The sequence below is a fragment of the Cyprinodon tularosa genome, unplaced genomic scaffold (genome assembly GCF_016077235.1).
Source record: "Cyprinodon tularosa strain WSP-4 unplaced genomic scaffold, ASM1607723v1 ctg208, whole genome shotgun sequence".
Classification (NCBI taxonomy): domain Eukaryota; kingdom Metazoa; phylum Chordata; class Actinopteri; order Cyprinodontiformes; family Cyprinodontidae; genus Cyprinodon; species Cyprinodon tularosa.
Window position 1 is genome coordinate 346,800 of NW_024038770.1, and position 24,217 is coordinate 371,016.

General features: G+C 36.9%; 2 protein-coding genes across 3 annotated transcripts in view; one reads left to right on the forward strand and one right to left on the reverse strand.

The window, feature by feature from the left end:
• Positions 1-24,217, forward strand: part of lingo1a (leucine rich repeat and Ig domain containing 1a) — a 185,262-nt gene that overhangs the window by 65,771 nt on the left and 95,274 nt on the right. For both annotated transcript variants that reach the window (XM_038285191.1, XM_038285190.1), the window contains exon 2: positions 21,463-21,613. The gene's annotated coding sequence lies outside the window, so the exon portion shown is untranslated. The remainder of the gene's footprint in view (positions 1-21,462; positions 21,614-24,217) is intronic.
• Positions 1-24,217, reverse strand: part of LOC119783591 (zinc finger MYM-type protein 1-like) — a 94,985-nt gene that overhangs the window by 51,233 nt on the left and 19,535 nt on the right. The window lies entirely within an intron of this gene.

Below are 24,217 nucleotides of genomic sequence, written 5' to 3' on the forward strand. Positions count from 1 at the left end.
CAGAGCTGTTCTTTAACAGCTGCCCTTTTTAAAAGGCTGATCACTGTTAAAGGGAGTTATGTAAAAATGATTTAAATACTGACCTTTTTTAGCCCTGTCTTGAAAGACAATAGTATCATGATCTAGAGGATGAAAACTGTTAACTCACAATTACAATTTTTTTAGTGCAGATAATGATTAGTTTGATGTCTTCACCTCCTTCATTTTTATACCTTTAAAAACATAACATACTGTATCTACCATGAATGAGAGGTTTCCTACTGACAAGATATATATGTGTGAAACAGATAGGATCCTGCAGAAGATATTTCAAATGAAAAAACGTCAGAAAAAATTCTCAGTAAATGAATTAACAGTTCAGCCAGCCAACAGAGGAAGCTTGATTTAGACTCTTGCATCTGGGATCTCATTCCTTTGATGCTGATGTCACGTCTTACGATGATAGACATGGTTTAGCAGGTTTTTATAGGTGCAATAGACATATTGGTCTAAGATAACTAAACCTCATCGCAAGATAAAGTGGTTTTCCAACAGTAATTAAATTTTCCTTTGCATCCCTGATAAATGTAAATAACAAGAAAGAATCACCCTTTTATTCTCAAATGAATTTACCAAACAATGGAAGCTTGAGATAGGCTCCCTTTAATGTAAAAGTGGCTCAGTCCTTCATTCAAGTGCCTCAATGGAAAATTGAGAAAAATTTGCATGTACTGTACAACCTTAGAGCTTTTGTAGAACAGGTTTGATGAGATTCTGTTTTGGCATAAAATCTAAATGTATCAGGGATTCATGTTTACATAAATACAATATGATCACATTGTTGCTGTAAAAAGATCTGGCTCTACAGGACATCATTTAAAACTTAAGGTGAGCTAAGTTGAATGAGGTAAACGTGTAGTATTATCTATTTAAGAGGTTATTAGTTCCTGTTAGACTTCTTTCCAGCTGTCTCTTCTGCTCTTAACTTGTATATATTTTTCTGTAACACTGTGCATTTAACCTGCACCACAGAAGTGAATAGCACAGTGGGTAATAAACAATGAAACAATTTAAAATCTCTAAAGCCTTTCTCAGCACTGATGCCTCAGCTTCACTATATAAACCGATTAAAGGTCAATATTTTACTACAGGAAATATATGTTAAACACTTTGTGGGGTTGCTTAAATACACAATTTATATTTATCAAACTGTGTTTGACTAATAATTTTAGGCTTAGGTTATCAAATTCAGGGACATTTTACTATTAAAATTATTATATAACGTGTAGAACTTTTTTGTATTCAGGAATATTTTATGACTTTTTGAAATTATTAGGTAATGCAGACACCCTTCTTTGAAAGGGTGACTGCTTTGTTTATTGTTTATCAAATGAAAATGATTTTAAAGCCTACTTTTAAGTCTTTGTTAGAGTTATAAGCACATCTCTTTTTGAAATTACACTCTAGCTGATTTCCAGTTAGACTCATTACTTGGAATCAGGTGTTATGAAAGTGAGCTTGAATTATGACACAATGGCTGTTTGTAAGATTTTTTTTTTTTAATCAATAAGTAATTACTTGTATTCAGTTGCAGTGTGTCTTTCATTTTCTTTGCCCTATCAATTTGATTTATGTTTTACTTTGAATAAAAACTCCCCATTAGATTAGGCCTTTTCACTAAATGTTAGGTTGTTGAATTGGGGGGGTGGTCCTAGCATCCTCTATATGTTTCTGTACATGAAGCTCCCCTCTGTATGAACAAATTAACTCTGCAAATTTAGCAAAAAGTTCTCTGAGAATCACCTTGTCACTAGACTCATCGATTTATAAGTTCTCACGCAGATTTTGTGGCTGCATTTTCTTTTCTTAGTTTCCATTATATTTATTATATTTTAAAATCCTCATAAACATGACTGTTAGGTTAATTGGCTTCTCTAAATTCTCCTTAGGTGTGAGTGTGTGTGTGAAAGGCTGTTTGTCCTGTTTGTTTCTATGTTGCCCTACAATGGACTGGCGACTTGTCCAGTGTGAACCCCGCCTATTGCTCATAGACAGCTGGAGATAGGCACCAGCACTCCTCGCAACCTGCTTAGAATAAGCATGATGGAAAATGGATGGAAAAAATTGAATTCTGTATCTGTTCAAACATATTTGGCATCTTGGTCATGATGTGGGGCACCGCTTTGATTAACCGTAAGCATGGCATGGATTTCTTTACATTTAAAAAAAGTCCTCTTTTCATGTTTCAGAATTAGACCCAGTCAAATGTATGACATTGTTTTGTTTGTGGGACACTTGTAAAAAAGTAGTCAATTCCAGCACAAATTTGGAGATTAGGTCACCCTAGCCAGACAGGAAGTCAAAAAATTGACAAATAAAGTGGATATGTTACATTTTTTTAAAACATCATAAAGGTTGGATTTCTTTTATTAGATGAAACTCTCAACTTCTTTTTGACTACCCTCAGAGGCATTTTCCACATTTGCCTCTAATACAAGAATTTGAGCATAACAACTAACCATTTAAGAAGTGTCGGCTGCAAATTCTGCTAATTGTAGTTGGTCGCCAGCTCTGTCTCTTCACAGCAGCCATGCATTTCGCTCGCCTTTCTGGGTCTATAGGGATACCATAAATCCTTGAGACCAGCTTCACACCCAACAATATGTACCATGCCTGTCATCCTTCTTAAAATTTGCCCTGCAAAAACCTTCCTTTCTTGCATTTAGGATCATTCCAAATTAACTAATAAGTTTTTTTTTTTTTTTCTGTTAGAGGGTATAAACAGGTAATAAAAACCACAATCAGTAATTCATTTTTATTTTTCAGAGTCTCCTAAAAATAAATCTTAGCACTGTTTTAAATATTTTTCTCTGTAAATCATATAAATTATTGAATTACATAAAGTCAAAGAAAGGAAAATTTCAATGGCACAAAAATGAATAACTCAGATATACATATAAGTATTAAAAGAAGATAGTAATTCAAGGAATGTATCTTAGATCCTCAATCATCTAGTGTAATTAACCAGTTTGCTCCCTCCTCTGCTTTTTATGTCTTATCACTAATTGGGTTAAAATTTCTAATCATTTTTAATTCAGATTTTTAGCAAACATATTTTTCTTAGTGGTCAGTGCAGTTAGTTTGAAACCCGTCTGAGAGGCTAAGAGAGCATCCCTGGAAGTATAGCCCCGCTTTGAGACGTCAATCATGCTGACAGACAACGCTTATCTTCCAGTGTGGGGGAAATAGACCAAGCCCCCTGTCCCTTTGGCAGTTCATCCACACAGGCAAAACTCGCAGTCTTCAAGGAGTTCATCAGTTGCACATCACAGATAAGGCTATTGAGATGGAGGGCTGGGGGGGATCTTCGGGGGGCAGGTGCATTTGTAGACAACTGAGCTTGGAACTTAGACCTTTCTGTATACCTCACCAGAGATGTGATAAGATTATATTCACTTATTTCAAACAGCTTTTGCTAGTTCATCCAGTGGAAAAGGTCAAGAAAATTTCACAGAGGTGGACTACAAACATTTCAAAGGCCAAAAAGAATGCTAAACATGGTAGGACATGCTTGGTCACCACAATTTGAATTAGAGTTGCATTATGTTATTATGTAGAAATAAAATTCATAAATATTATCAGAATTTTAATACCTACTTGATTTATTCCACAAAATAGCTTTTGAAATTTGAAAGTCATTTAATTTGAAGGGCAGGTCAATACCATAGCAGCACTGCCATATTGTTAGGGGCCTCCAATCACATCGAACCAAGATCAATAAGAGGTACTGTTTACTGTCGTCTCCAAGTATCTACATCAAACAGGTTAAACGCTTAAAAAGTACATATCATTCCTTGCATCCTTTTGTTTTACTGTTCTAAATCTGTTCTAGGTCTCAGACTACTTTTCATAAGGCCATAGGGAAACGGTAAAATAAACACTAAAATACTCTTTCCAAGCTCATATTGAAATGTTGACATTAAAACTTGTTTATCATTCTGTTAAAAAAAACTAACTGAAATATAATGAATTTTGAGTATATGTATATTCTTCTGTGAATAAAATACATTTAAAGTAATCTTTTTGGTGTGTGGTTTAATAAAAAAGTCATTTTAAAAAGCAGACTTTTAGACACCTAGTAAATAAAACTTTTAAAAAAGAAAAAAAAAGACCATTGGCAGCCCTTTATCTGACTAGTTCATCTCTAGAAGGTGAGGCGACATCTGAAGTAGGTATAGAATCTGAACCAGGTTCAGACTGCTTTGATCTAGTTGAACTTTCAGAGTTGGCAAAACTATTATCTTTACTTAAGCCTTCAACTTGAATATTAAATCCAGTTCAAACCAAGTTATTGGTTAAAGTATTCCCTCTGATTTACACCTCCATTTTAGATCTGATTGACCTATCCCTATTACAGGGATACGTACCTCGGGCCTTTAAGGTATATTTTATTAAACATTTGCAAACATCTCTTGACTTAGATTAGTTGGTCAATTATAAACCAATATCTAATCTTCCTTTTTTGTTTAAAATTCTTGAGAAAATAGTTGCTAAAAAAGTGTGCGACCACTTACACCATAATCAACTGTTGGAAGAGTTTAATACGGATGGAATGGAATTTCATTAAATACCTACAGTAAGTTGCAAAATGTAATATCAATAATTTAGAAATATCAAACTTTCAATCTCAATTAAGAATATACGTCATAATATATTTCTTCAGCTTCAGAGACTAGTTGTAGCTTACCAGCACCCTTTGAACCAAGCTTTCAATTTAGTCCTGCATTGTCTTTTTCCAGCAATTCTTTCACACATTAATTTTCACTGACATTTGAGTGAAGGCCTCTAAACAAATCTTCTGATCATCTCCACCTGGAGCAAACAGTTTGCTGCCTCGAGGCTGGGAGACACACACAGACCTACACTCAGTCAGATGTTGAGTTGGAGTTCAGTGACTTCGTCCTCCTAAGGCCAGATTTGTCAGCCGATATTTTTCCTTTTTTTCCAGTGTTTTATTGTCATTACACTGTCACAAGTACAGAGCAACAAAATTAACTCTCTGAATTCAACCCATCCCCTTGGGGAGCAGTGTGGGGTTAAAGGAATAGTACACCCAAAACATGATTAGCCTTCATTTTCTACTCACTGCCGGCTTCCGTAGCGTCGTGAGCGCGCATGTGCGCGCTTTCAGGAAATCCTATACACTACTGTTTATGCTCTAAAAACATTCTAAATGACTTTGTTTCGAGTAAATTCTGGATGCTACCCACTCAGTACACTTGGAATACATTGGACGAGCAGTATGGAGGAATATTGACACGTTTTTTGTGGACTTTTATGGACCTTTCTGTCTCGGTCACCATAGACCTCCATTATTTGAATGTCAGCAGACAGCAAGAAGCCTCCCAGATCTCCAGATGCATTTGAGATATCAAAAAAGTACTCCAGAGTGTTGTTCAGCATGGGGGTGAGTAGAAAATGAAGGCTAATCATGTTTTGGGTGTACTATTCCTTTAAGGGTCTTTGCTAAGGGGCCAAGAGTGGCAGTCCGTGGGAGTAGGGCTAGAACTCAGAACCTCAGGATTCCAAGCACAAGGCCCTAACCACTAGGCTGCCCTCCCCAAAGCAGGCATTAGCATGAAGGACCGACACTAGCGCAGCGCCAAAGCCTGTTTGGATTCGAAGATTCCTCATTATGCGACTGACAAATGCAGGCTTCTTTTTGCCCATTTTTAAAGGACAGGTCTGGTGTATCCTCCATAGTCTTGGGTATCCCATGCAAGTCAAAGCAAGCAGGCTGCTCCGTCCCCAGAGGAAAAAGAGAAATGGCGAATGGTGGTGAATATTGTAAGTGCAGTTTAATATAATACAAGTATATGAATAGGTCCGTCTGAAATTAATGAAAATAGTTGTTTTAAATGGCTATGGACTCAGATATGTGGTGGATAATGTTTGTTTTATGGAAAGGTTTTTTCTGTCCCCGTGCAAATGGGTTCGGCTGTCATTTAAGCTCAGATTCCAATATCTCTGCAGTTTTGGGACTATAAATCTAATATTCGCAACTGAGGTACTGCTGCTGAAACTCCTCAGAAATGTAATTAGGATACAGAACAAAATTAAGAAGTTTGGGATCCATTATTTGACTGGGTTGTGTGTTAATAGTCACGGTTGCTAGGGGACAGAGCTATGCTGAGTGAGGTCGGTGAAAGCAGCAGAAGGCTGGACCTGTTTGAATATATAGCCAACTCTTCTGGCCCCCTTATTTTCACGGATCTCGAAGGACCCAAATCAATCACACCCAGAGTGGGGCTGAGCTTGCAACTCAGCTCAACAAGCAGTATTTGTTATTTCCACCATAACTTTCAGCTCTCTTTGCTTTTTCTCATCATAGTAGCTTCATGTGGTCTCTTCCTGTTTAGCTGTGATAACATCCCAGAGAGAAATATCAGCTGGGCTGCTGCCACCAAAACCTTTGTATATAGATGTTTAAGCTTCTCTTACTGTGGCTAACTGTATGTGCTCTCTTTTGGGAGCTGGCTTGGAGATTGTCTTCCTAGCTGTATCATTCCTGGAAGTGCCCCCTTCTGGAACTAGTTTACAGTTACCTTTTTTATCCCTGCTTCTTTTTCTATGTCTGCTTCTGTCTCCTTGAACCCCAATTGGCCTTCGCAGATGGCTGCTCACACTGAGCCTGGTTTAAGAGGAGATTTCTTCCTGTTAAGAAGGAGTTTTCCTCTTCACTGTCGCTACATGCATGCTTTGTCTGAGGGATTGCTTTTGAGTCAATGAGTCGATGCAATCAGCTGGTTTTCCTTGGAAAGTTTTAAACCAATCAGGGTATCTGGTTGAATTGTCTCTATAAACTGTCTTGAGATGACATGTGTTATGGATTGACGCTATACAAATACATTTATTTCAATATATATTATGGTTAGAACAGGTTGCCAACTCGCCAAGAGATCTCCTAATGTCAAAACTTTGGGGTACACCTTTCGTGCATTTCAGATTAAATTTCATTGTAGGGTCCATCTCCTGTCTCTTTTTAGTTATCCATAGAACAACCTTAGGGTACAAACTTCAGTTTTAGGTAATTACAGGAATAGAAGTGTCAGACAGACATATTAATGTGGAAGCCCTTTTTCAACATCAAGCTTGCATCTTTCCCCAATACTAAGTCACTGTAGGATAGCCCTGTATAATTAATATGTTCACACATAAGCCATTATTTTGTCTACACATAAGGTTTATTTCTGCAGTATCAAACAAAAAAAAGACAAAAACATCTTTAATCAGTTTTTCAACTTTTAAGAGAAACTGCATGGAAATGTGTCAGCATAATATTATCTTTTCTATTCAAAATTATACAGTTCCTACTTCTGAGTCTTAGCCAGCAAGACAGAGCTGGACGCCTTACAGAACCACAAATTTGCATTTGCCATTAATCTTAAGACTCTAAACTGCAACTCCATCTTTCTTTATCTCGTTTTTCCAAACACAAAAAGCTCAACTTCTTTTGGCAGCATTTTTTTTTACAAAATCTTTAGTCCTTCCAGTGCATCTATGTTTGCATTTAGGTTGCTTTATTTTTCTTTCCTGTTCTTTCTACATGCCTTTATAAAAAAATGTATTTTGCTTTCATCGTTCTTAGTCAACTGTTGATTGAGTCAGAACTCATTTCATTTATCCTGACTGAGGTGGATTATAGGTTTGACCCTGGCTGATGGGTTCAGTTTTTAATCCATAAAAAGGGTCAAAGTGCCAAATGTCTCATGTTAAAATCTAGTAGGATGAGTGACCCATAAAATTGATTATGTCAAGAGATCTATGCCAAAATTTAAATAGCTTTAGTTTATCATTTAAATTTCAATTAAAAAGATCAGAAAAAATGCTAAGACAAACACCTCATGTTAGTTTATTTTATTTGCAAAAAACTTTAATCAGTATTTCTATAAGTTCTTCAGTAGCGGTACAGTAAGCTTTAAGTTCCTCTATAACTATATGGCAGAAAACGCCATCAACTAGCACTAACACCTCCTTTTCAAAGTGGGCATTAAACCATTGACCTACCCTCTATCCTCCTTAAAATGCAGAGGTTGATAATAAAGGTCCAGATAGTAAAAACCCTACCTAATTTTACTGTTTATAGGTGATTACGCCACAGTCTGTAATTTGCAGCTGGAAATCTAATCTTTGCAGAGGATTTTTCCTTTCTGGAACTGGATTATCCACTTCTGTGAAATGATATTTTTTTTATCACAAAACAATTTGTATCAAAAATAATTTGTTTGCTATTTTGTTATTTTGGATATCTTGAAATTTTAACTTTCTAAACATATGCACTTATGTCATATATCACAGTTTATGCAAATTAATATTTGTATAATATCACACTCGCTACTGAGTCTTCTGTTTTCTTTTCCGATTATTCTTGGAAATTAATGGCCTTTATTTTTGATATTGGTACACAGGGAATGGGACTGAAAAAAGGGGAAACACATATGGCAAGGCTCACCAGAATGGTAATCAAATCAGTGACCTTGTGTCAAGGACCAACGGTTGTGTTCTTAACCCCTGCATTGCAACAATGCCCTAATGATGATTTGAACTGATTTGGTAAAATAGATTAACTTTCCAACTATACTCTAAGGTATTTATGTCTGCTTTACATCATGTGTAAATGTGTGAGTTGATTTTTATGCTGCTGCCAGTAGAATTAGACACTTGTATATACATAAACATTGAGATATCTTAATAAAAAAAGCAAGACTCTTAATTATCAATCAATTTACTACACCCATCCTCATAATATCAAAACACTCCATGTTGATTTTTCTAACAGCTTTCATATGAGCTTTTTGTCCAGTGTTTGAACTTGAAAGAAGTTTGAAAGAACTACAAATGCACCCTGTAAGGAGTTCATAAAAATGTTATCATAGTTATTTTTTATTTTTTTCTCTACCTGTCTGCATTAGATGAGCCAAATTCATAGTATGACTATCATTTTATCCAAAAATTACTATTCCATAAATTTTCTAATTTATGAGCATAAGTGATTACAATGTTCCAGCATTGGTGGGCCTGAAATAAAAGCCTGGTTTTTTTAATGACTTGGTCTCCTGGTATGGTAGTAAATATTCATGCCTTAGCTGTAGGTTCACAGGTCAGCATGAACTGTACATAATTTCACCCATCAGACCGAAACATTTTGGGCACATGCATCTCTGGTTAAGGGATTAATTAGCTAAAACAAATTATAAAGGGTATTATCCCAAATGTACATAAACTCTCTTGGGCTTCTTTTTTAAATTTTCATAAAATCGTTGTTGATTGATTTAAGCCAAAGTCAGCTAGAGAGAGATGGGCTGTATTTTATTTAATGTAGTGGTTCTAAAATACTGCTGGAAAATCCAAAAATTCTAAAATTGTTACAGTAACAATGATACCTGTAGTGTTTTTAATTTATTTAGGAGTACAGGGCTGTCATAATTATTTATGTATGCTTATGAGATAAGATTTCTACCAATAGCATAAACTTAATTTACAGTATTATGTGTTTGTACTCACAGTTTTACAAACTCACTTGAGTTTGTAAACCGATTGCATTGCCAACTACGAGTACTTTTTTTTAACTTGTTTCTCAATTTAGCTGCTACTAATTATTAAATAATTTCAAATTATCAAGAAATCATACATAGTTTTGACATTTATTTTCTTTTAAATTGATAATAATTTAAAAGTATACAGTTACAGTACATAGTAGATGGTCTATACTTTTAATAAAGAGAAAAGATAAATCAGATACTTGGGTCACTTCAGGCTGCAGTGTGAACGTAGCCAAAATGGGAGAGAGAAACAAAAAACAGGCTAATTAGCAGATTGGGAGCAAGTGTGAACTGAGGCAAGAAGGGAGCTGGGGAAAAGGAGACTGACACAAGAGGGCAAACAAGAAATATCGAAGAACTCAAATACAATCAAAAGTACCTAGAAAACAAGAATCAAAATAACACCAATGAAAACTCAAAATAAAACTTGAACAAAACCAAAACCATGACAATATGTATTCAATAAAGCAGTAAGCCCAGAGAAGCCATGGGTTACAAGGATTTAAAACGGCTGGGCACAATATGAAGCTGAATTCTGATTTTGATACTTTCTCGTCTACCGATTTCATATTTAATAATACAATCTCAATATAAATGAGACAACAGCATCAAAGGATTTATGGATTTGATGCTTGATTTGGTGATCAGCAGATAATGATTTTTGTAATTGACCAGACAAGCGCAAGTACGTTTTTGTGCAGTGTTGCTTAGCTGTGATTACTGGAGTTGTTGCTATGCCTGTTGACATTAGCGAAGGGATATATGTGCTGCTGTCCCTCCACATTTAATTGTGGGTTGCAATGTATTTTACAACATGATGGAATGCGGTCAGCCAATCAAATTTTTTAATACCTATTTTGCTCACTGTATCATGCTAAAAATGTCATTCTCGTGCAAATGCAACATTTACCAACACATTTGTAGCAAACTTTTTATAGTGAATAGTTGCCTCTGCGACCTGAGACAGAAATGCATAAAATCACTGCAGCAAAATTTTCTTATGTGCAGCTAATTATCTAATGATAGCAAAGAAATTATCATGACAATATAAAAATGACACAATTTAATCCAGATGTCATCACATTGCCTCACCAATAATCTTATCCAGCAATATATGGAGACATATCCTTAACTTAATGAAAATAAAATGAAAAAGGCCAAGCAACGAGTATATGTTTTCCACTGGTGCCACACAGATGAGTGATTGATTCCTTTCTCACTAATTAAAGTTGTCCTGTCAGGCCTCTCTCATTAGCTCCAGTAAAAGTGGGGCTTTTCAATTAAAGACACAAACAGGTCAGCCACTGTTTTTAGCATCTTTCTCCCCAATGACTCTTTAAATCTGACGGCCACCTTTACTTTTCAGTTCCCCTAATTACCTTGATTGTATTGTGCTTTCAAATTAAGTTGTGAAAATTAGTTTAGAGTTCTTCTTAAGGCTATAGGGGGCAGGAGTTGTGAACCATGAAAACAAGGGCTCAGGGAGAACATAATTACTTTTGCAGGTCAAAATTTTTATAAGTTGTCTCTCGGGAGGTTAACTTTGATTAGTCTAGTTGGTCTGTGTTTTTGCACTTAATGCAAAAGTGTTTAAAGCCCCACAACTAATTAGAATGGAGTTCAGGAAGTTGATGATGAAAATTACGATTATTTAATCTAAATAAGGTGTTAGGTTTGTTAGAGGTGTCTTAGCTTTTGCTACATTAAAAATGGCAAACTCTTATCCCAATTCACAAAGAATTGTTTTGCTAATGGTCGGTTCCATTCATGGCAGGAAAACTTGCACGTTTTTTTATTTGGTTTTCAAAATAATATGCAGGATAGGAAAGTCAGGGTAAAACTCAATCAGCTTAAAGAAAGCTTGCATAGTCCTACTGACTTTTTTCCGCTTTATTTTATCAAACATATTGTTTATTGATATATATATATATATATATATATACACTATATTGCCAAAAGTATTTGCTCACCTGCCTTGACTCACATATGAGCTTAAGTGACATCCCGTTCCTAATCCATAGGGTTCAATATGACATCGGTCCACCCTTTGCAGCTAGAACAGCTTCAACTCTTCTGGGACGGCTGTCCACAAGGTTTAGGAGTGTGTTTATGGGAATTTTTGACCATTCTTCCAGAAGCGCATTTGTGAGGTTGCACACTGATGTTGGACGAGAAGGCCTGGCTCTCAGTCTCCGCTCTAATTCATCCCAAAGGTGTTCTATCGGGTTGAGGTCAGGACTCTGTGCAGGCCAGTCAAGTTCATCCACACCAGACTCTGTCATCCATGTCTTTATGGACCTTGCTTTGTGCACTGGTGCACAGTCATGTTGGAAGAGGAAGGGGCCAGCTCCAAACTGTTCCCACAAAGTTGGGAGCATGGAATTGTCCAAAATGTCTTGGTATGCTGAAGCATTCAGAGTTCCTTTCACTGGAACTAAGGGGCCAAGCCCAGCTCCTGAAAAACAACCTCACACCATAATCCCCCCTCCACCAAACTTTACACTTGGCACAATGCAGTCAGACAAGTACCGTTCTCCTGGCAACCGCCAAACCCAGACCCGTCCATCAGATTGCCAGATGGAGAAGCGCGATTCGTCACTCCAGAGAACGCGTCTCCACTGCTCTAGAGTCCAGTGGCGGCGTGCTTTACACCACCGCATCCGACGCTTTGCATTGCACTTGGTGATGTATGGCTTGGATGCAGCTGCTCGACCATGGAAACCCATTCCATGAAGCTCTCTGCGCACTGTTCTTGAGCTAATCTGAAGGCCACATGAAGTTTGGAGGTCTGTAGTGATTGACTCTGCAGAAAGTTGGCGACCTCTTCGCACTATGCGCGTCAGCATCCGCTGACCCCGCTCCGTCAGTTTACGTGGCCTACCACTTCGTGGCTGAGTTGCTGTCGTTCCCAAACACTTCCATTTTCTTATAATACAGCTGACAGTTGACTGTGGAATATTTAGGAGCGAGGAAATTTCACGACTGGATTTGTTGCACAGGTGGCATCCTATCACAGTTCCACGCTGGAATTCACTGAGCTCCTGAGAGCGACCCATTCTTTCACAAATGTTTGTAAAAACAGTCTGCATGCCTAGGTGCTTGAATTTATACACCTGTGGCCATGGAAGTGATTGGAACACCTGATTCCAATAATTTGGATGGGTGAGCAAATACTTTTGGCAATATAGTGTATATATATAGATAGATAGATAGATAGATAGATAGATAGATAGATAGATAGATAGATAGATAGATAGATAGATAGATAGATAGATAGATAGACTCAATACAGTATATGTGAATCATAATTCAACTATGAGTAGGAAGAAATTCTAGACATAAAATGTAATCACACAGAATAGAAACATAATTATCTAAACTAAAGGACATGCAAATGTGCTTTATTTGCCAACCTAGCTACAATAGTTGTATTTGAACACAGCTTTAATGACAGACCAGCTGTTAAAAAGTTGCATAAAAAATAATTTTAAAAACATGTTGGGCCAGTTCACTGCCTCTCTAGATCTGCTGATTGTTTGCCCATTTAGCATATGGAACTCTAGTTTCTAGACAACGGGGAAATCAGTTTTGTTGACATAACTATAAAAAGACCTGCCTTATCTTGGGAAATCTATTCTGAGTCTTATTATTTTATTAATCTTATTTTTTAGACAAGGCACAGTGATATTACTTAAACAGCATACCTTAATTTGGATCCAAAGTTGAACTTTGAATATGTAGATTTTAGACAGGCAATGAGATGAAAATGTTCATACATGTGCATGGCTAGACTGGTTCCAAAAAAAAGCCCAGGCATTTTTGGCTGTGGTGACCTACCAGGATTAGTTCTGTTTAATGGGTAGCTGCGCAGTGTACCTGAGGACATACTGTATGTACACCAGTAGTGATTTCATAAATAAATATACAGGGAGATTGAAAAATTAAGCATAATAATACTGTTTGTCATTTGGTAAATTGATAAATTATTTAATATAAATGATATCTTAAATAATTAATGATACATACATATTTGATTACATTGTTACAAAAAAGAAAGGAATCGCCCCACCAGACATATGTTCTGTTCTCTTAAAATTTCATTTGAAAATGAAATTGAGATATAGTTTTAGAAATACTATCAGGCCAAGGACATTTTTAACTTTAACCCCCCCCCCAAACTCTTAACAGCCAGTCAAACCCAACCAGTTCCTGTTTTTTAATAAACCACAGGTATAGAAGTAGTCAAAATCAAATCAAATCTTAATAATTCATAACTTTGTTTCATTTATCAAATTCATCATTATTAATATATTTACATCCTATAGAGATATGATATCTTTCATTTCATTTCAGTATGAAAAGACAGAAGAGGTCTTCAAAGCTTTGAATTAGATGACACTTGTATCCTCAGGCATATATTTCGGCTACTGAGAAAGAAAAATTGATGCATTTAGATACTTAAACCCATACAGTGCTAAATAATACATTTTTATGTAATGGATTTTTATTTAAATCTCCTAAAATGTGTCAATTTTTCATTTTTGAAAAAAAAAAAAAACGTTTTATATCCGTACTTTTATAAAAAAAAAAAAATCTGTTCTTTTAGAGTGTGGGTGGAAATCTATCCATGCTGTGAATTTTAATATTTGTTTTTAGTGTTATGTAATCTTGTTTATAAGTGTTTTGTTAGTCACAATGTGCAGGACCTTCTTTGGAAAATGAGATGACACATGTCGTGGGGTTGTCTTTTGAACAGATCCCATTAAAATGCTCTCAGAAATGTATTGCTTATAAAACACTGACTTTACCTCAATTCTCTTCACTGTAACAATTTAAAGCAATATCAGTGTCCTTCACTCCAGTCCCTTTTGTCTAGATTTTAGCACAATTGTTGAATAAGAACCTATTTTCAAATATGAAATTGATATGGAATGAAATGTACTGATGGGCGGAGCAGCTCATAGGGAATTTGGTATGCACTCATATATTGCACACAATTATAAAGTTACATGCACTTTGTTTTTAGCTTTGTAATGGGATGAAAGCAGGTAAAACAAAATGTTAAAAAATGACTGATCGAGTGGGAGTTGTTGGGGGTTGGACTGCGCACTAATTTCCTTCAATGCCAAGCGCCTATACGGCACATGCGCAGATCATGGACTGGATCCTTACAAACTGAGACAGGTTTTGCCCTGTAGGGGGTAGTTAACACATGTTAGCTTCCCTTTTCAGTTTCGTCATATTGATAACATTTCTTAAAAAAAAAGAAAAATCAGGGACTTAAAAAACATTGCAGGTTTCAGGCCCTAAAGCCACCCCCTGCTCTGTCATTGCATACCCTTAATGAGAGTCGGTGTCATTTGAACAGAGAACAAAGACTATTAGAGACAGTAGAGGAACTTTTGTTACAGATATGTAATGACAAAGAGTTTTACTAAGCACTTGTCTTTGAGAAGTTTCTGATAAGCAAAAAGGCTTTAAACAGCTAATCTATTTTTAGCCATTGATGATGAGTAGCACTATATCAGAGCTAATTCATTTGAATTAAACTCTGACAATAACTGATACCGACGTTTTCTCAGAGTACCAATAAAACAGCACTACCCGCGCCCACAAAACAGGCTTAAACTAGAGGCAAACAGACTTCATCATAGAGCCCTATATTTATAATAATATAATGAACTTTATTGATCTCACATTGGAGAAATTTACCTCAGGATTATGTCATTACACTATGCCACCACTCCCCTTTTTTATTATACTTAAGTAATCTATGGGAGTTCTACTCAAGATCAATCAAGTACTTTTATGGTAGTACAAAAACAAATAAAAAATAACTATTACTCAGTGGAATTGTGTATTCAGACAACTAAATATGCATTTTTCTTGTAATAACTGGGTGATTAGAAAAATATGAGAGGAAGAAGTATAGTGATTTGGTAACACTAAAACAACATAAACAACGACGAAAAGAAAGGTCAAAACCTTACAGCCAAGCATGGACGTAATATGGAAGAAGACACGGGGGACATGTTCCGTGTACTTTTAACTGTCCAAAAACAATGTTACCCTACAGTACACAGGCAATCGGTAAGCACTAGGACCAAGCGGAATACCGCAGCTCAAGCAGAGGCCCGCTTCTCTAAATTTAGCTCACCCACAAGCTCCTAATTGGCCCTCTGTCTTTTCTTGTGTGATTGGCATCACCGCTGTAACTCCTAAGAAGCTCACTTTACAAACATCTGATGCGCCACTGAATCGGGTCTGTAAGAGGTCTTGTAGAAAAACGTGGGTCTTCAAAAGATCGCAGTTGGTGAGGGAGTTTTTTCTTCTCTTGGGTCATGTAATCTAGAAGGGTTGTAATATCATATTTATTGATTTACACAAATATTTGAATTGTTTTCATGTGTGGGTGTGTTTGTGTGCTTTATTAGCAGACTCGATAACAATAATAACAACAATCCTTGTAGATTATAAGTACATAGTTTTACAATTATTATTGTAAAACTATGTATTTATAATCTACAAGGATTGTTGCACCACAAATTGTCCAGTTGTTCTTGTCATGCATCTATATATCTTGTTAGGAGAGGAATAGCAGAGATGCAAGAGAAAGTGAAGGAAACAAACACAGAAGAACTACTAGAAAACATGCTGAACTGATTCATATGAGTTTAATTAAAAATACTTGCATCCCCCCCACTTATGAAATCAAAATTCCATCCAGACATAATATTTCTATTGTGAAATAATTTTAATTTCAAATAAATACATCAGATCCTTTACCCTGAGCAAGAAATGAAGTTTTGCTTTCAAAAATGCTTAGTGAACTACTCTACTTAATTCTGTTATTGATCTCTTTAAATCAGGCCATTTCAGCCATGGTCATGGTCATCATCACCGTCATCAGCCCCCTACTGCTTCTTCAGTTCTCCCATAAAACATACAGAGACAAAAGTACCTGAGCAATTCTGTGTTAGAACTGGCCTGTTAATTTCGAACCAGCAGATTGGAGAAACATTTCTAACTCAATATTTGGTCCAGCTATCAACATTTCATTAGAATACAGCCATTATTTACTGGCAGCTCAGTCATAACAGATGTAATGGGAGAAGACACACAATAATTATAGCTCCCATTCACTGACTGATTCAGTTTGTATCTGTGGAGAAAGGCTTCATCCAGTCAATGGATGGAAATTCTTACTGAATACGAAAGCTTTTACTGATTTACATTTACTGATTTAACCCTTGTCTTTCAGTTTGGATGAGAGCACTCAGCTAAACTTTCACATTGTTTCTTCAAGTTTTTAGTTTGGATTGTAAATCAACTTTAGGTGTATATATTAACTCTATGCTAAGAAAGAGAAACACTGTGAATATAAGATTTGAATCAATGAATCATGTATGATACCTTTTTATCAGAACAGAATACTGACCCTGTCTAAAATGTTGTTGCCATAGTTTATAACCAAGCATGGTAATAAGATAAGATTTGGTTTCAAGTTTTATGTTTTCTTTATTTGAGTTATCATTGGTGAATGGTGCATTCTTAAGCTGCAACTTCTGGGAGTCAAAAACTGCGTTCCCCACTGAGAATGCCAGTATGAGATTCACTCCCTGGGATTCCACTTAGTCACTATAGTTAAAACAGATTCTGCTTGATACCTCTGGGTTGTGCACCATGTGGGTGATCCTTTTGCCTTTCAGATGCCTTGTGGTGAGAGCTAATCACTTAGAAAATAGAAATGTTTCCTGCCTTGGGATGCAGGGAGGGCATACAAGAGCAATGCAAGCAGCCGCAAGGAGTCAGTCATCCATGTGCAGAGAAAGAGATAGCCTAATCTTAAAAATGAAAGTCTCCACCTAGAAATAGAAAATTCTTCTGCTCTTAAAGACGATTTGTAAAATCAGGTTTGCACTACTTTTTTCCATCACAACCTTTTTTTTAATGTTGATACATAACTCCCCTATGCATACATTTACTGAACTAGATTTATTTTATTATATCACACCCTTTAACCCTACAATAACATTTCTGTCAAGCTCCCTAGATGGTGTCTTATATAACCAGCTCATTTTTGTCATGTTCTAGGTCCAACACTACTTTTTATTATTTGCAGCTTCTGTTAATGAATTACCCGCCTGTAGCCTAATATTCGGGAATTCTTTTCCCTGTTAGCCGGTAAAAAGGTCTGTACTTTAAGCTGTGATTATCTCAAGGTTGGTCAAGGAAAGCTAGCTGATTTTGAAGCTACATTATAGTACCTGCTTTCGCCTTCCTGACTTCCTAATTATGTCACATGAATGCCCTTGATGCTCTTTGTATCTGTACTTCACAGAAAACATTTGGTGTGTTCTGCATGCTGCAGTGGAAACCCATGGTATTAAGAGCAATAATTCCCAGAGGTTTGGTATATGTGACAAAATGGGCATCATTTTTATGAAGCACACTGTGAAGGCTCTCAAAGTAAGGAAACTATAGAACTGGTTGCCTGTAGCTGAAAGAGCCAGAGGTAGGTTTGAATGCGAAGTGGACAGGGTCAGATTTCACTCCATGTGCATTCTAAAAAAAAAAGCAGAGTGAATACACTCAAGGTATAGGCCTTTTAAATAGCAGCAGTTGATTATGCTAAATAAATCAAAAAAGTAACAACTAAATGACTCCATATCTGCCTTTAGGTAAATACAACCTAAGTATCATCTCTGTACACATGGAATACTTTAAGCCTACCAAACCTGTTTAGAAGATAAGCCAGGCTAAAACAGATACTGTCATGAAACGAGGACAGATGGACTCAGTATTCAAGGAGAGACAGTCAGTAGGCAAGTTCAAAACATTTATTAAATGAAGAACAAAACTAAAGTGGAGCTGCTAGGATCTGTGGCACGCGGCGACTGCAGGTGGGGGGCGGGGCATCGCCCAATCTCAGACACTCTGTTAGTGGGAGAAACAGAGGTAAGTGACCACGATCATCTGACAGAAGATGATTTTCTGAGTTGGTCACTTACCTGGTTTAAGAGTCCAGTCCAAGAATGTCCCCGGTGCTGGAGCTCCAGGGGATTAGCAGGAAGCCGATCCTGGTCAGGGATACAGATCAGGCAGGAACAGACAAAACAGGATCCAGGTCAGGCAGGAACCGAACAGGTGGCAGGATCCAGACTTCCAGGCATGCACAAGCTCCCGGGCGGGTTCAGAGCCTGACAGGGTCCAGAAGCGTGACCAGGTGGTCACGCACAGGAGCAGACAGGATCAGGTACAGATGGGCAGACTCAGTGGCAGAGGGTAGCAGAGACAGGACGTGGAACCAGAACTTGATGCAGGACCTTTAAACTGGTCTCCACCTTGGAGCCAGGCTTACTTGGAAAAAAACTGAACCTCCCTGTGTACAGAGCCTAAAAACACAGAGGACTCAGTAGGGGAGGAACAGTGGACGAGCAGGAGATGAGACAGACACAAAAACCTCTTTCCACTGGCAGCTAGGATCCAGGACATGTACCATGGAAACAAACAGAACTGAACAGAAAACATCTAATGATCTGTCCCTGAATGCTCAGGCTGAACAGAATATAAACCAAAGGAAACAGGTGAGAGGAATAAATGATAATTGAGGCAGGGAGGGAAAACGACAGGTGAAAGAAATAACCAATTAAGGGAGAGCCAACAGGCCAGATCATGACAGAGCCCCCCCCTCAAGGGCGGATTCCAGATGCCCAAACCAGAACCAAACACCACGAAAAAAAAGTATAAACCAAGCAGGGCGGATAGGGGGGGTCAGGTCCAGACACAGATCATACTGAAAAAGAAAAACCCAAACAAAAACGCTTATGACATCGGGAGACACAGACCCAAAACACAGACTAAAAAACAGAATCTCCCGCATTTCAGAACCGAGCCGAAAAACAAACCCGAAATAAAAAGCAACCTCATCCTACTGACTGTCCCCCGATGGGCCAGATCATTCTGTCATGAAGCGAGGAGAGATGGACCCAGTATTCAAGGAGACAGTCAGTGAGCAAGTTTAAAACGTTTATTAAATGAAGAACAAAACTAAAAGGGGAGCTGCTAGGATCTGTGGCACACGGCAACTGCAGGTGGGGGGCGGGGCACTGCCCAATCACAGACACTCTGTTAGTGGGAGAAACACAGGTAAGTGACCAACTCAGATAAGTGTCTGAGAGTGGACAGGTTCCCGCCCCCCACCTGCGGTCGCCGCGTGCCACAGATCCTAGTCCCAGCTGACACTCTGCTGCATCTCTCCCAAATTGTAGCTAATTGTAACTTAGAGGCCGGCTTGTTTTGTTTTTATGACTGTGATTGTGGAAAACAATTCGTGAAGTTGGACCAGCTAGAAGAGCGAGGTGCGCGAGAACACCGGGACCCTTTTTCCACATGGATCCCCGCTCTTTTCGGCATGTTCATTTTTAATCTAATGTGTTTAATGCCTTTTTAGAGTAATTTTTTTACCTTTAAAGCAAACATGGTACCTTTAAAAACAAACTAATGCTGAGGCCATCAAACCAAGGACACAGTGAATAACATTGTAGATTAATCACAAAAGCATAGATGCTTAAACAATTTGCCTTTGCTCTAAGCTACGACTTTTTCCAGCCAGGAAATCAAAGAGAATTACGGGACGAGACTTGAACATATCATCAAGTTCCATGTGTCTGTCACAATGTACTAGACAAAAAAAACTTGCCAACTCACTTGGCTGTGTCTGGCTTTGCTCTGTTGGACTCTTTACTGATAATCACAGCTTAGCTTTCATGATAATTTTATGCAGTAGATTCTACATTTTTGATGAAATGCATCAATAATTATGTACCAACTGTGTCATCAGGTATTCCCATGGGTGTAAAATATTGCTTCAGAAAAAAAAGTTATTGCAAATGCGAATGTTAATAATATCACCAGCATCTATTTAGAGATTTATTTCATGTAATGAAGGAACAAATTAACTTCAGCATCCCCAGCCTCCAGAGGGTTTTGCAATTCTGAAGGCTGATCGTCCTTACCCAACCGAGAGGGAAATGAAGCCTGTGATTATTATAAGCAGCAAAGTGTGGATGTGAAATCCAGAACTCTGAAATACTGTTGTAATCTACCACAAGGAGGGTTTTTATTTAGAAGATGTAAAAAAAAGAAAAAAACCTAACTCTACCTAACTCTAAAGCATTAATCACCATGGAACATGTCTACTTCTCTAATTGTGTTGGTTTTGTGATCTAAAATTCCATCATTAACTTTTAGACTAATCTTAGCAACATAAGGCTTTTCTTATCAGTAAGCATCTCCTGGAAAACAGCAAATAAGCTTCCTGCAAATAAGGCCTAATGAAGAGCAACAAATATATTTTACAAGTTTTTTGTACAATGATTAGGGTCCTCAAGTTGTTTTCTGTGGTTCTAGTGTGAGACTAATATGGACGCAGGCAAAGGGAATTATTTGCAGCATTAACTACTGAGAGCCGACAGGCAAAAAATAAATATGTTGTTTGGTGGTGAAATACATCTTTATCTTTTTCATTAGGGCATGCATTAAACAAGTGTGGACCCAGATTTGTTTGGTCCTAATGTAGGCATTAGGAAATATAGATATAATTCAACCAAGATACACTCAAATCTCTTACTTATTTATTCCAAATTGCAATAAGAACTTTTGCACTTATCTACAACTGGTAATTTGTATGGAGTCAGGAAATGGCAATGTTGCGGTATTGGTTTTGGTTTCTAATGTCTAAATTGTCTATTGTTTCGCTAAATGTAAGAATAAGTAAGCAGTCTATAGGCCTTATTTTTCCATAGAATTATTAAAAGCCACATTGAATATTATCTCCAGTGAGATACGCAAATAACGTTTCACTTGTTCTTTGTTGTAGGTGGCTAATCTTTTAAAGAAGGAATGCTGCACGGATATGTGGATTAGTCGGAGACAGAACCCAGCTCACACCTTCTGCCTTGCACTGTGAGCAAAATCCAGCACATCTTTGGAACCAGCAGGCCATCAATTACTACCTGGGAGTATTTAAGGTAACCATTGTGACTTTGTTTCTAAGAAGCACACTAAAATGAGCTCATAACCCAATAAAATACAGGACTTTTGTTAGACTGTTTAAGTGTATTGCTCATAACATTATCTCCAGTGAGACACGCAACGTCGTTTCACCTTTATATGCAATGATAGATGATATAACATTAAAAATGGATTAAAGTTTATCCTTGCTGCTCATTTGGTGGCAAAAGACATCAGCTATATGAAGGGTGCTTATTTTTAAAGATACAAAATGCGATGTCTTATATTAAGTATGTCTTTGAATATTGTTTTTTCATTGTTTGGGGTAAAAAACTACAAGTGTCGGACAAAATTATTTAAACAAAATATGTTGAAGTGTTTTTCTTTTTCTATTATTATATTTTTTGTTGTTTTGCATATGTTTACAAGCCCTGGTTCTTGTGTGTAATTGCTTCAGGTAAATTTTAATTCTGTGATGGAGTATTGCTAAAGTCAAGCTAGAAGGAGCAGTGTGATTCTTGGGGCAAAGTTACAGTAAGCAGGACAGCTTTGAATCTGCCCTCCAGGGGGATGTAATTTTTTTTCGAACTCCAGTATCATTAACCAAGCATGCCTTTATGAAGGAATGGTATTACAGTGGCTGATAGCAGTGCTTTCTTTGGCAGTATAATTAGTCCTGCCAATTTGATGTTCACGTATTGTTTGGAGGGTTACCTTTGCTAACAAGTGCTGCAGGACAAATGTGGGCTTGCACAGCATACAGTAGGATCTATCTGTAAAAGTGGAGATAGAAGTATCAAATTTCAAGTCAGGTTCTTGTTTCTAATCATTAAAATTGGTGAAAAAAAATTGAATAACACTCATCATAGCTGTAAGTGAGCTTAGATTAGCGTAATGTTATCTGTTTTGTATTGTGATGGAATACAATGGCATATGGCCTTGTGTTATAAAAAAAAAAAAAAAAAAAAAAAAAAAAGCTTAGGGATGCAATTCGTATGTTACTCCACCAAAGCCAGACTGCTATGATTTTTTTTTCTGCACACATAAAGCTCCTGTGACATTAATGTAACAATTTAAGCATACAAATCTTCTTCACATAGGTGTAACTGCTATATAATGTACTTATACACTAATAAAAAACTTGTGACAGTAACCCAATAATCACATTACCTACTCACCTCCTCCTGTGGAATGCTTAGAATGACTAAACTGCTTTGGAAAATGTTTTTTTTTTTCTTTCAGCCAGATGTCTCCAGATAATTCCAACATGAGGAGCAGCCCTTTCATTCCTATAACTTTAATCATATTCACAGTGGCAGAGACAGAATTTTCATAGAGGATAACGAGAAGGGACCTTTGGTCACTGATGGCTAGCCAACAATCAATAAACACAAAAGCCACTTTGGAGTCAGTCTACAAAATGTCATTAGGAATCTGAATGAGAACTACATCCATATTTTCAAAATAATTTACAAAAGACCAGTTAGATTTTCTTTCAGGCCTTGCTATATCAATCAATACATCCATAAATTTGACCATTTATGTTTAAGTTGATGTTATTTATATTTAGGAATAATATACAGATTAAATGAGTGGAGTAAAGTTACAAAATAATTCATAGATGGCTTGAGGAGACAAATAACTTACGTTTCCCTTTCTCCTGTAATACACAAAAACTAGTTCTGAAAACAGCATAATATTTCATGTTAGTACACCAATGGGAAAAATATAGTGCTATTTTCCTGAATTGTGTTGCACAATGTGGTTGCACAATTCAAGTAGCTCTGCCACTTTGATCCTGATATCTTTTTAATAACTTCAGTTACTCATCTCCTGGATTAAATATTTTTGTTGATGTTTTTTTTTTTACCTCTGGTATTGAATGCTGTGCAGCTGAAAGGATTTGGGGCAATGTCTTTTCAGTTTGGACAGTTCTTATGATGCATAACCATAACAGCTGTAGAAAGTTGTTTCTAATCATATTCATCAACAAGAGGCTCATTAACATCTAAAAAGCTCCAATAATACTGATTTTTTGCTAGCAACAGCTGAGTTACATAGAAGTCATTGAGGATGCAAAGCAGGACCAAAGGCCCATATCATAAAGCAAGTTTACTGAAAACTCCAAGTTTTCTACTCCTGAAATTTGGGAAACTCAGAGTTCTCCATTTCATAAAGTGAGTTTACTCAACTCCGCTTTTGCTACAATAGTAACATTCTCTCTAAAGCTCACCTGGTCCTTCTGGTCGTTTTCTTCAATAAACTCTATGTCCTCTGTTTCTGCCCTCCTTTCAGCTGTCACACACACACACACACACACACACACACACACACACACACACACACACACACACACACACACACACATATATATATATATGTATATATATATATATATATATATATATATATATATATATATATATATATATATATATATATATATATATATATATATATATATATATATATATATATATATATATATATATATATCAGTACCAAGTTTTGAAGAAGAAGAAGGCAGTAGTGATAGATACTGCAGAAGAAGGCAGTAGTGATAGATGTGGCAATCCCAAGCGACAGCAACATCAGGAAGAAAGAACACGAGAAGCTTGAGA